The following is an 8,971-nucleotide window of genomic DNA, read 5'->3' as shown; positions in this document are numbered from 1 at the left end:
AGAAACATTTTGAGAAAGAAATATAAAAATATATGTATTTACTTACTTACAAATTATGTATGTATATCACTATGTTACAAAAATATTTTAAAAGATAAAATACTTTTAAAAGCCATTTTTAATAACAATCTCTTATATTCTTAGGTAGATTAATAGTCTGTATGCTTAGTGTTGAAATGTTCTTGCTAATTATATTTTCACATCAATAGGTCAAGTTTCAGTATGAAAGTTAAGAGTTATTAACAATAGTAAACAAGTGTATAAGTTCAAATGCTTTTTTTAAATTATCACTTTCTTCCTGGCATCATGGCAAATCTGATATGGTCATTGTTTTTAACATGCAAGAAGTATAGATTTGGAATATGAGAAGTGTCCATTCTGCCTTTTTCTTGTGGTTGCTTGTGTTTCATTTTTTGGTATCTTCAAACTGAGTTTCTTGGTAGGCATTAGCTTACATAGTCCATCATTCATTTTTGGCAATTTAGTTATCATGAAATAATATGACTTTGGTTTGACTATAAAAGGCACACATCACCTGTGATATGTGTACCCATGAAAAGGTGTGAGGGCGCCTCTGTGTACATCTCCACGATGCAGAACTCCTGAATGGGGTCCAACTTACCTGCTGAGTGAGCCAGGATGAGCCAGGATTTTTTTTTTTTGACATTTTCATTCAAGTGTATTAATGTGGATATTTTGAAATTGGTTAGAAGCTTAAAACATTGTCTTTGAGATAGAAATTACAGCCGCCATCCAGCCCGTCTTCTCTAGGAATGCTGTTGACATGCCAGGGGTCCACCTGCACTGAAGCAGCTACCCGGCTGTGGCCACACCAAGCTGTAGCCAGTCATGCTTTCGGAACCGTCCATTCAGTCCATCTCGTTTCTGGTTAAGCTCCTCATGTAGGCCTGTAGGTTCTGGTTAATGAAATTCACTGTTGTGCAGAAGACATCACGTAGCAAGGATGGCATGTGATTGGCTACCTCCTTGGCCAGCAGCAGGGCCAGCACCAGTATAGCCTTCTCCTTGTCCATGTCTGGAGGGTGGGCCTGCAGCAGCTGTTCCAGGGCACTGGCCAGGTCCTTCCTTTGGTCCTCCTCAGACCGGCTGGCGTTCCTGAGCTGCAGGGCCAGGTGGTTCACCAGGTCCAGGGGGATGCTGCGGCCCATGGGGACACCAGGGTGAAAGTGTGTGTTGGTGTTACTGCACCTTAACTTTTAAGAAAATAAATATGAAACAGACTGATGGAAAGTAATATAGGATGAGTTTGGAGGGGATGGCAAAGCATTTTAAGGAAGGGTTAAGAGTTTTTGCTTTATTCTAAGTGCAAAGAAAAATCACTGAAGGGTTCATGCAAATGAATAATGTGATAATATGTTTTTTTTTTTTTTTTTTGGAGAGTGCTTCTTTTTAATTTTATTCTTTTAAAACTAAGGTACAGTTGACAAAAACCACATATATTGATGGCATACAAGGTGATATATTGGCTTGGTGTCTGATAAATCTTTAGACCAACACTCTCAAACCTCTATTGTCTAGACCTGGCAAAAGTGGAAGATTAATGTCAACAGGGAGGCAGCCTGCACTAGATGTTGGAAATACAGATTCTTCCTTTGTCTGGGCTGTAGATCAAAAAAACTTTCCATTTAGACAGTCTCTGGAAAGAGATTTGCAAATCAGAGAGAGGCATTCATGTTGAGAGTAAAAGCAAGGCGCCTGAAAGGCGATATAGGTATATATCGTAAAATAATATAATCAAGCTTATTAACATATCCATCACCTCACATACTTATTTTTTTGTTGTGAGAACATTTAAGATTTAATCTCTTAACAATTTATAAGTTTTCAATACATTGTTATCAACTATAGTCACTATCCTATACAACAGGTATCCAAACTTATCCGATGTGTGTTTATCAGATCACTTGGGTCTCCATGTGGAGAATGCATTGAAGAGGCCAAGGACATAAGCCAGAAACCCAGGGATGAGACCACTGGAGTAGCTCAGGTGGTGTGGGGAAGATTGGAAGTAAAATTAATGGGGTTAAGTTTTAGACTGGACATGGGGTGAAATGAGGGACAGAGGAACCTTGGTTGATTTATGCTTACCAGCTTCTGTGTGAGGTGTCTTTTCTTATTATCCAGGATGCAAATGTGGCTACTTTGATAATAATTCCCAAAGCCAGCTTGTTGGCTTCATCTGCTGCTAACAAGCAGAGTTTAGCTTTTGCCTGTTTTTGGCAAAAATCCGACTCACCATGTCAGGAGATATTGGGCTTGACTTAAGAGACTCCGTCAAACCAAGATGTTCCAACAGCTTTTCTTGAAAGTGAATGGATCATAAGATTGTCAATAAAAGTTTATGGATTTGGAATAAAAAACAAGTGAGTTGTGACATGTTAATGATACTCATCTCCTTTAGAAGGGGATGGTGAAAAAACACATTGTCTTGAATAACTGAAATGTAAGTAAAAGGTCTAAAATACAAGATGACTAAAGACTTTCTGATGTGGAATTTTATTGAAATCATTTCAGAGCCAAATGCATTTTGACCAGATCTACAAAAATACAGAATATCAACAGTAACATAAATGTAATATATAATTGAAAGGCTGGCACCGTGGGGATTCTCTGAATGAGATTCTTTCAGCTAAAATCATGGCTGTCTTGAGTACCATCTTGCAAAGTGTAATGTCTTTTCACATTTTCAATTAAAATGAGCTAATAATTTAGCCTAACAGCCTGGTGCTGCTGAAGAGGTCCTCTTCTACAAGTCTGAGTTTTGCATGTGAACAGTTTTAGTCATTTGTCTTCATTTTGTACCACTTACAGCTGGTCCTCATATTGTTCAAAGCAAGTGACATCATGAGTTTTCCCAAAGATTTTAATGTCAGTGGTAATACACTGGCTTCTAATGATTCTAAATGCCCTCTGAAGTCTTCTATTCTTGCCCCCAAAATGTATTAACCTGAAATCAAAATTATTAATGGTTTGAATATTGCCAACAGGAAATTTAGTGTTCTGTTTGTCTTTATAAAAACAATTTTAAGATCAGTATTATTTATAATATGCTGTCAATGTGCCACATTTGTTTGGTATATCCTCCAAAAGGTTACATAAGCCTTTTCTTCTTCCAGAGGAAGGTTTTAATCAGGGATTTTCTCTTGTATTTCATCTGACATGCTAAAGGACTTACTAACTTTTCCTCTGTCTTCTTTTTCTCTCTCTGCCTCCTTTTCCTCTTATTTCCTGTCAGTCATCTTCTGTCTCCATGTCTTCCTCTCATTCTTCTCCCTTTTATTCATTCATTCAGTTAACAAATATTTATGGAGTCTCTATGTGTCAGACAGATAGTACTTAGAAACATGGAGTTTAAAGCCATAGAGAAAAGGCAGTGAAAAAACAATTGCATATATAACAGTAAAACTGCAATTGTGGTAGATGTTCTCATGGAAAAGTTGCAGGTCATGTGGGATCGCATAACAGAGGAAACAAACTACCTAGTTTGAATGCTGAAGTTGGGCTTCTCCTGATACCTTGACATTTGCACTGTGACTTGATGGATGAAGGGAAGAGAGAGGTTAGAAATGAAGCAGGCAAAGGGCAGGGATGTGGGTAAAGGCCCCATGATGGGGGAAAAACCAGTATGGCTAAAGAATAGTTGGCCAAGAAAAAAATGCTAAGTAGGAGCTAGGAAGCTGCCAGGCTGCGCAGGACTGTGCAATTCATCCTGTGGATCTTGACCTTAATTTCAAGAGCCATGAGAAAATATTTAAGCAGGAGATAGACAGCATCCTGTACATTTCAGCATTTTGCTTTCCCTTAAAACTCCCTGGACTTGACTTTCCGCCAGTTTCTCCAATGGATTTGACAGCTGTGGGATTGGAGATCATTATCTAGGAATAGTGTATTAACTGTAATTAGGGTTCATACACTGATGCCCCAAGTCAGAAAAGCACACTGACCCTGGAGCATAGCCCAGGGACTTGCAAGTCTACTAGAAGATGTGGTGTCTGTATTCCGGAGGTATACATGGTAAGCTTTGAGGGCAGCAATCAACTCTACACAATTTCTTGCCATCATGTTTATATTATAGCCTGTGAAACACCTAAAATGTTGCAGCCTTGATAAAGCGTTTGTAAAGCACATGTAGATCAGCAACTTTTCTTTCTCTCTTTTTTAAATGTGGAAGAATTCATGATATTCACAACAGCAATTAGAGGTAAATCCTACACAAATTGATTACAAGTACTATATTTTGATAAAGGTTAGCAGTTTTCTCACCATCTGTGTGTGTTTGTTAGTGTTTGTGTGTATGTGTGTGTGTGTGTGTTTTAAAGTCCTCTTACCATGGGCTAATTAGATACTATCTTGAAAAGAAAGGGCACCTAGTCTCTTGAAAGTCTTTGAAATTGTTCTGAAGTTGAATGCATGGTAATATATCTAAGTCAAGCAAGGTTGCATGTTACCACATGTAGGCAATGCAGCATCAAAGACTACGCTTAAATTAAAACAAAATTCTTTGTTTTTGTTGTCATAAGAATCCCCAACCTTGAGTTCAAATCAAACACCAAAAAGAGCAAAAGAGTCAGGTTGAGTTTCTTTCTGACATTTTCTCCTGATCTAAAAACTATTTTTAAAATAAATGTTTATAAGAGTGGTTTTTCAGAAAGAACCATCACTTCATCTCTCATAACCATTCCAGATTTTTCACAAGATATTGTTTTTTGTTTTGTGATTTTTGTTTGATATGTAGATTATACAGAGTAGCCGTAAGTGTTGGGGTTATTATAGTCTACCAATTTTGGTTTATGAATTCCTTTTTTTACTACCACTATTATTCATTTGGCCTCCAAAATTGATCCTCTTTGTTATGTACATAAGGATAAAGATCGTTTATGCTCAAGCAATTCATTTAGCTAAAAACCAAGGCTGGAACATTCTTTCTGCTAGTTTAATTCCATGAATTGGAGATTATTTTCATTTTTTTTCCCATTCATATTAGATACAGAAATACAGAGCTAAAATCAGCTAAAAGGATCTATCTGGTGCATCCCTTTCTAGCGTAACTGGTAAATGACAGCTATTTGGGGATTTAGTGTTAATTTAGCATCATTTAATGATTTAGTGCAGAGATCCATGAAAGTCAACAGAAACATTGTTAAATAATGAAAAAAATCCTTCCTTTTTGGAAATGGTATAGAATGGGAACTGCATATTCCTAGATTATAGAACTTGTCTTACATGTTTATTGCCTTTTCCACCTTCCTACCTAAGAAATGACAACTAATATATAACTAATATAAAGCTAGGGGTTGTAGTAGCCCCTTCTCATCTGGTTTCACATAAAAAATGTCAGTAGTGGCACCCAAAGATAGTTAAAAAGAAATTTAAATCTCTTACAAAGTTTTTCAAAGAATGACTGATGGAGACATTGTATAGTAAAACTTCTTCAAATTTGCTCTCCCGCATCTCTTTATATATTTGCAATTGTCCTCCATTTCTCCCTCCTCCTGTCTCTACACTTCCCTGAACTTCACCTATAAACTCCCCTTGCCTGAATATTTCTCTTTGCATTTCCCCTCTCTATTCATCTCTTCATTATATATGTCTGCTTAGCCTCTCCTATCCCTTTCAATTCTCTTGCCTATCTAGGGGTAGATAAAATCAAAGACAAGGCAATTGGGAAGTAAGGAGGCTTTCTCCTTAATAGGTTGGGTAAGTAGGAGGAGGCAGATATAACCTAGACCTGTGCTTTCCACAAATGAATGTGCATATGAACCACCTGAGGGACCTGGTTACAAAGCAGATTCTGATTCCTTAGGTCGGGGATTGAACTCATATTCTGCCTATCTACTAAGTTCCCAAGAGAGTCTCTTATCCCTGAATGAGTCAACCTAGAGACCATGAGAGATAAGTCTTGGATGTCAAGAGGGCAGCTAGACATGCTCTCCATAAAGATGATGACAATGTCTGCATTATTTACCACTGTAACACATGCTCTGATACACAGTCCACCCTGTTCAGGAATTTATTTATTTTTTTGCCGGATGATCTTAAATACAACAAGTTCTGAAGATATGTTCCTTTCTTTCCTTTCTCATCTTAATGCTTGAAATGCCTGAGTAGTGCTACATTTCTTAAAGCAACTTCGTTTATTCCAGATGTCCATCTGGCATGTGATTTACACTGAATCCAGAGGCACTCAAGTATTTTTGTCTGACCCTTGCAGTCTTCAGAGATTCATTCTTCACTCCCAAGTATACTCACACCCTACACTTGCCATAGCTCACTTCTGACAGGCCAGTTTGGATCTTAATCACAGCTCCCAAAGTTTTAGTTAACATAGCTTTATCCATGAACTTAATCAGCAGGCTATCCACTCTATCATTTCAGCCATTGATCAAACAACAGCCACTAAATCATAGAGAGCCCTGGCTGATCCCTGAAAACTATGCCCATGCTTGATGCTGAGCCATTGACGAAAACTATTTTGTATTGCCTTTTAACCACTTACTTACCAGTTTTATTTCAACTGGATTATCCCAGAATAACTCACAATTAACAGTTTTTAAAATATTTTTGTTTAATAACAAATATAAGACCTGATTTTTATTTTAAAAATGCAAAAAGTTTGGAAACATAATATAGAAGAGTGGAATTTTTCTTCATTCTTTCCCTAATTTCACTTCTCTCCTCGAAGGTAAATCACTGGATAGATTTATTTTTTCTTTCTGGAGCTTTACATTTGCATTTTCCATCTCTCTCTCTCTCTCTTTTTCTGTGTGTGTACATACTGTTAGAAATATTTACTGTTAAGTGGATATTCATGTGCTCTTCCCAATTGCAGTTTCCTTGCAGCTCAGATTGGCTTTAGGACTACCTTAGGCCCATATGCTATAAACAGAAGTGAGGCCAGGCACAGTGGTTCATGCCAGTAATCCCATTACTTTGGAAAGCTGAGGCAGGAGGATTGCTTGAGACTAGGAGTTCAAAATCAGCCTGGGCAACAGAGCAAGGCCCTGTCTCTACAAAATAAATTTTAAAATTAGCTGAGGGTGGTAGCATTCACCTGTAGTCATAGGACTACAGCCTGGGAGGCTGAGGTGGGAGGATTGCTTGAGTCCAGGAGTTCAAGGTTATAGCAAGCAATGATTACACCACTGCATTCCAACCTAAGCAACAGAGCGAGACCGTGTCACAAAGAAGTAACATTTGTCAATGCTGGGCTGATGCATAATGGTAAGAATGAGTTCTTCATGAGCCTCCTTTCTTTCTTGCAAAGACTGATGAGGCTCCATCTTCTAAATGTTACACATACAATGGGATGGAAGCCTGGGTGCCTGAATGACTGTGTGGATTAGTGTTCTTCCCTCATCCTGAAAATATGGGTTGTATGTGTACCATGAGCAAATTATATCTTCATTGTGTTTAATTACTAAGATTTCAGAATTAGCTAGTTACCATAGCAAAACCAATTATAACATAATACATGAATCTGTATTATGATTTTTTTTAAATGCAAAGGATTATATTATGTATATTGATCTGCAGCTCATTTTTTTTCACTTGACATTTCTAGACATCAGTCCTTGTCAGTACATAACAACTATCCTGATGTTATAAAATCTTAATCTCAGAATGATATTTTGACATGTTAATAACCATTCACTTAACATAGAGTCTGACTAAATTTATGTATAAGGTAAATATTGAATATATACATGTCAGTAAGTATGCATCTGTAAGCATTTGCCATTTAGTCATTTGTAAATGCATTTAAAATAATTATGTATAATTTTGTATGTGAAGTAGTATAATGTGACAGGTTCTGAGAAACTTGAAGAGCATTCTCATGAAGAAAAAAAGTTGAAAGACATTTTCTCAAGATTAAAAAAAAAAAGTAAGAATGCAGCAAAGAAAGAGCCAAAAGAAGAAAAAACAACCACTTGTCTTTTAGGAAATGTCATAGAAAAGCACCAATTTGTTTCTAGGGGCTAAAATTTAGTATACTTAAATCTTAAAATCAGGGGGCATCATAAAACAGGAAAACATACATATGACAACTAAATAAATGACTGAAAGTATACCTCATTTTAGTTTTCAAGAGATAATCAAACAATATTTTTACATTTTTAGTGAAAATGTTAAGAAGTCAGAGTTCAATTAACCTAGTGATCTTATTGTTGAAGCAGACTCACGGGATAGGAAAGCTACGTTGAGCTTTCATTTCTATTTCTGATCTATGAGCTTAGGGAAAGCTTCATCTTTTATGAAACACTGAATATGTACACTTTTTCTTTTTCTCTTTTACTTTTTAGTGTCTTTGCTTTTCAGCTCTCCTTCATTAAGTTGTGAATGGTTGGAGCTCAATGGCAGATAAAACTAGCTCACAGAATCGATTCTGTGTAGATATTGTTGTGCTTTGGTTCCTCAGCTTCATGGCCCTTTCCTAACAGTATCCTGATTTCCTTTTGGGGGACCCAATTTTATGCTGTCTTGGAAAGACAGAAAATCTAAGTTGTACATGGCAGTAAAGGGGAACCCAGAAGCATCTCTGGCAGTGTCTTTTTCTTTCTCCATTCTGAAGTGGGAAAAAAGTGAGAAAGAAGAGAAAGTGGAGGTAATGATAAAGGAGACATGCAAAGACAGACCTTTACTGATGTGCACCAATGAAAGAAGGACAAAGCAGGCTTCTACCTCCTCCTTGTATTTTCTTTCCTCTCTTCTCATTGTTTTCCTATTTCCATTTTTCTTTCTCTTCATAAGCTTTCTTCTCACTTTTTACACTCTCTCCTTACTTTTTATCTTGGTCTTTCTTTTTTTTCCAAGCCTATGCTTTCTTTGGTACCCAAGGAATATATCTCAGGAAATCTGTTACCCTATGTCTTTTTTCTGTCTAGTCATCTGACAATGTTTCTTTCTCTAATAAAGTTTTCTCCTTCTCTATGTCCCCTCTCATATATTATCT

At 36.9% G+C, this 8,971-nt stretch overlaps 1 pseudogene; it reads right to left on the bottom strand.

Moving 5' to 3' along the window:
- Positions 1 to 755: 755 nt before the first annotated feature.
- LOC100385400 (BH3-interacting domain death agonist pseudogene) lies at positions 756 to 1,169 on the bottom strand (annotated as a pseudogene).
- Between the last annotated feature and the right edge of the window lie 7,802 nt (positions 1,170 to 8,971).

The sequence above is a fragment of the Callithrix jacchus genome, chromosome 15, assembly GCF_049354715.1.
Source record: "Callithrix jacchus isolate 240 chromosome 15, calJac240_pri, whole genome shotgun sequence".
Taxonomy (NCBI): Eukaryota; Metazoa; Chordata; class Mammalia; order Primates; family Cebidae; genus Callithrix; species Callithrix jacchus.
The sequence above is the reverse complement of the archived record's forward strand: the minus strand, read 5'-3'. Positions and strand labels throughout refer to the sequence as shown.